We start from the raw sequence: 4,651 nt of genomic DNA, 5'->3' as shown, positions 1-4,651 counted from the left end.
GCGTGGGGGGAGGGGAGGCCCCAGAGCGGGCACGGCTCGCGAAGAAACGAAAGCTCGGAGGTGGGCGGGGGCTGGGCACAGCAGGGGCCGCGCGGTCAGCTCCCAGACATGTCCCGCGCTGCAGAAGCCTCAGACGCCCTGCCCTTTCCTTTAGAGCAGTGGGAAAGGAGCACAGGCAGTGTTGAGTTTTTTCTTTTGGGGCTCTGACATAGAAACAAATGCTGAAAACAGTGAAACCCAAGGACCTAGGCCTAGCTGGGTTGCCTGGAAGCCTGAGGTGGGTGGGGCTGGAGGATATGGCTTCTATGTATCCCCTTGAGGGGATGCTTTGAGCTGCTAGGCCCAGAGGTGAGATTTCTGGACCTGACTAGCTAGAAGCCTATGATTTAGAGCTGAGAAGGCTATTGTATCAGAGCTAGTCTAAGAACTAAGACTCCCTGAGTCTTAAGGTTACTTTTCCTTACACTATTATCATATGGAATTGGAGTCAAAGGAAGTGCCCCCTGACGCTTATTACTAATATAACCTAGGGCATATTATTTAATTTCTCTGGACCTCAGTTTCTTCATCTACATAAAGAGGGGGACTAGATGACCTCTGAAATTTCTTTCAGCTAAAATATATATGATCTTATACATTTTACCTCTCCTGGGTCTCAGTTTCCTCATCTGTAAAACAAGGGAATTAAAATAAATGGGCTTAAGTTCCCTTCTAGGCTCTAATTTATGATTGATAGTGGTGTTCTCCCCCCCCACACACCCACACCCCGTACCATTAGATTGTAAAGTCAATGAAGTTAAGGATTCTCTTATATAAGGTACTAAGGTACAATGGAAAGAAGACTAAATTTGGAGTTTAATGACCTAGGTTAAAGTCCTTCCTCATTCCCTGTTTGCCTCTGGTCAAATTACTTAAGGAGTCTGAACTTCAGTTTCCTCATCTATAAAATGTCCACCTGGGAACCTCATCACTACTGCACCTTGGTATGTGCTACCACATTCACAACCTTCAGACCAGAATCTCAATCCTCCAAAGTATTTACATCTTACACTACTTCCTCCTGTTCCTTCATATCCTCTGTTAGTTTATAATCACTTTTTTCCCCCTTCTTGTGCCTGTATCAACATTTAAATGCAGAAGATTGGAAGAGAGACTTCTGGCAAAAGTGGCAGTGCCTGTGTTTTCACTTATTAGCCCTGCAGCATCCTAAAATACTGACAGCTTGGGGTAGAGAAGATTTCATGGGAAAAAGTTAGGTGTTTTCAAGTGTTTGAAGGGCTAATATGGGGAAGTTTTTTGTATCCCTCAAAGACTAAGTAGAAAACTATAACAGTAGCTTACACAGAGAAATATTAAGGTAAAGGAAGAGGGAAGAGCTGTAGAAAAAAATTGGTATGAAATAGAAACCTAAACAGAAAAGTGAAACTGAAGATATCTTTAGTTTACCTACAGGGGGAATTAAAGGAAGGATTGAAGGATAAATGACATTTGTCACCACAGTTACTTATTGAACCAATTCAAAGGTCAGCAATTCAATGGCAGTCCTGTTCACTCTCAAGCTGGAGCATGACTAGGATGATGAGTGATTTGCTGACCAACTTGGGTTCAAGGAAACGGTGATGTTATTTGTTAGGCTGTCTCCCTCTCACCCTGTGCACTCTTATTTTCAGATACTTAGAGACAAATGCCCATGATTAATCAAAGTTGTCCTAGATAACTTCTAATCATTCAGTCTTTTCATTATTGTTCTGTGCAGGGAGCACTAGCAATCAGGCTACAAGGTCTATCTTCGTGTTTATGCTATGGTACGCAAGTGAAAACTTCTCACCTCTCTTCCTCTACTTCCCCTTCCCTTCCCTCCTATCTCTTCTCTCCTTCTCTCCCTTTATCAGGGTCCACACTTAAATGAACCAATATTTCTCTTTAGAACCTTCTATGCTTAGAACTGCCATTTTATAAACACTTCAAATATCACATATTAGCACAAAAAGTGACTTTGTAATGTTCTTTATGACCCCTTAAGGAATTATAATCACTTGTTTCTTGACAAAAGACTAAGAGAAGAAATCTACCAGAATGGGAAGGTCTTGTGTCTTCCCCTCTCAGCCTTGTATCACCATATGTTTTCTGACACTATTGAGTTGAGAAGATTAAAGGTAAATGATGTTTTTCAAATATTTGAAAGGATATATTGATGAAGGATTCAGTTTGTTCTATTTCACTCTGACAGGACATAACTAGGGACATAGGGTTGGGATGGTGGAGAAGTTGCAGAGATGTTGATTTTCATTTAATATAAGCAAAACTATTCTAAGCATCAGAATTATCCAAAAGTGAAATGGGCTCTCCTGGAAAGCATTGAACTTCTTTTTGCTAAAATATGTAAAGCAAAGCACCTGAAGCAATGCCCATTCAGTGATTAAGGCTAGTGAAGTGTCAGGCACTGCTAGGCTCTGGGGAAGCAGAGGTATGTGCTATCCACTTGGGTTTCTCTAGAAGTGTCATACAAAGAGGAGATTGAAGCCATTAGACTAGCTACTCTTCTCTCAGAGAAGAGTTTCTGGTCTAGAATTATATTTGCCTTTTCCCAAATATTGCTCTTCTAGGGGGAATGATTTTAGCTTCAAACTGTGTTTTCTGGATGCTATACCTTTAACGAGGAAGAAATGCCCCATTTAGGTGCATGATTCTCATTCTCATTCTCTCTCTCTCTCTCTCTCTCTCTCTCTCTCTCTCTCTCTCTCTCTGTCTCTCTCTCTCTGTCTCCTCTTTCTCTCTCTCCCCCTCTACCATCTCTCTATCTCTCTCTCCCTCTCTCTCATTCTCTTTTTACACACACACACAATCTGTGTGTATATAGATAGATATATACATATATATGTATCTATACATATATATGTATAGATACATATATATGTATATATACTAAGATTTGACTTCTCCACCAAATGCAATTTAGACAAAGTGAATGAGCTATCCCACTAGGAGTGAAATATCTCTGCTCAACAATCTCTGGTCTCACCCAGGGGGAAATTCCCTAAAGTCTATAGTGTAATAAATCGGGAATAAGGACAACTCCACTACATGTTGGCTTCTCCCCAGAGTCTTTCACTTGCTGCAGAAGAGCCTGAAACTTAGTACCCTCTCTTGAAGCTGGAACCCTGAAGAACTAAGATCTCACTTCTTCCAAGTTCTCACTCTGTCCCCCTCATGCAAATGGAGAATTAAGTAATCATTCTCCACTAACAAGGAGAGTTTTATACAAATGTCCAACTTTTCATGACCCCATTTAGGGTTTTCTTGGCAAAGATATTGGAATGGTTTGTCATTTTCTTCTCCAGCTCATTTTACAGATTATGAAATGGAGGCAAGCAGAGTTAAGTGACTTGTCCAGGGTCATATAGCTAGAAAGTGTTTGAAGGTGGAGTTGAATTCAGGTCTTCCAGACTCCAGGCCCAGCATTCTATCCCCTGCACAGCCTAGCTGCCCCCCAGACACATAAAAGGCATTTAATAAATGCTTGCTGATTGATCAGTTGCTTGACTAGTGATATAAGGCTTTGGTTATAAAACATTCTATATGTTACTTCCTTTTTATCCTCACAAATGTCCCTGTCAGCTTATTGCTATGTGTTCTTTCCAAATATCTAATGAAATTTAATCAGTAGGAGTTTGAATTAACAGGTACCTTTCTGAAGTCATTATCCTTGGAAAATATATTATGTTGTCTTAGGATGTCAGTGATTCAGAATTGATTTATTTTTCATGTCCACATTAACCATGTTGAAAAAAATTAAGAAAAATAAAGAAAGTGAAAAAAATATGCTTCAATCTTCGCTCAGAGTTCATCACTCCCCTCTCTGGAGGTGGATAACATTTTTTTATCATGAGTCCTTTGGAATGGTTGGTTTACAGTTTATTGTCAATTAGTTCATTAACTCTTACAGCCAGAAGTTGCTCTCAGTCCACAGTACCTGACCCTTAGTGAATGCCAGAAGATGAAAGGAATGAGAAACAAAAAGATTTAAGATGAAAGCACTTTTGTTTCTTTGTTAATTATGGAGCTGGCATTCCAGAGGTCTCTGGGGAAAAGGCAGACTGATTTGGAGTGGAACAATGGGAAGAATATAGTTGAGAGGAATGGCCTGCTTTCAATACCTCCCTCCCAACTCTAGATCTTTGATTCTATAAAGCTAAAAATCTTCTGTTAGAATAAGCCCAGGGATATAAGACAGCCTGAGTGCAGCTTCAGAGGCGAAGTTGAAGATAAGAAAACCCCGGGAAGTTTCCCCCAAAACACACTGAAAAATATCTTCTCAAGTGCAATACTAGGGCCTTAAGTTAAGCTATATCACCAAGGCATCCAGAACACTACAATGTGGTGCAGGTAGCAAGCAGTGGGTGAAAGAGGGAATCCTGAGAAGGTAATTTCATTTTCTCATAACATAGATTGTGTAATTTCTTGTCTGCATTCCAATTTTCATTTCACAGAAGAAGGAAATGAAACTACTCAACTGACAAGAAAAACAAGAAGCATCATCTCTCACATGTGACTCAGCAGCCAGCCCATGGGAACCCTGATATTTAAGAGCAGAGTTTGAAGTGAGCTTCAGTTGTGTCCTGTGCACAGCAGTGAGAGAGAGGTGGCAGAT

The sequence above is a fragment of the Dromiciops gliroides genome, chromosome 2 (assembly GCF_019393635.1).
Source record: "Dromiciops gliroides isolate mDroGli1 chromosome 2, mDroGli1.pri, whole genome shotgun sequence".
NCBI classification, from domain to species: Eukaryota; Metazoa; Chordata; class Mammalia; order Microbiotheria; family Microbiotheriidae; genus Dromiciops; species Dromiciops gliroides.
This window is presented reverse-complemented; position numbering follows the sequence as displayed.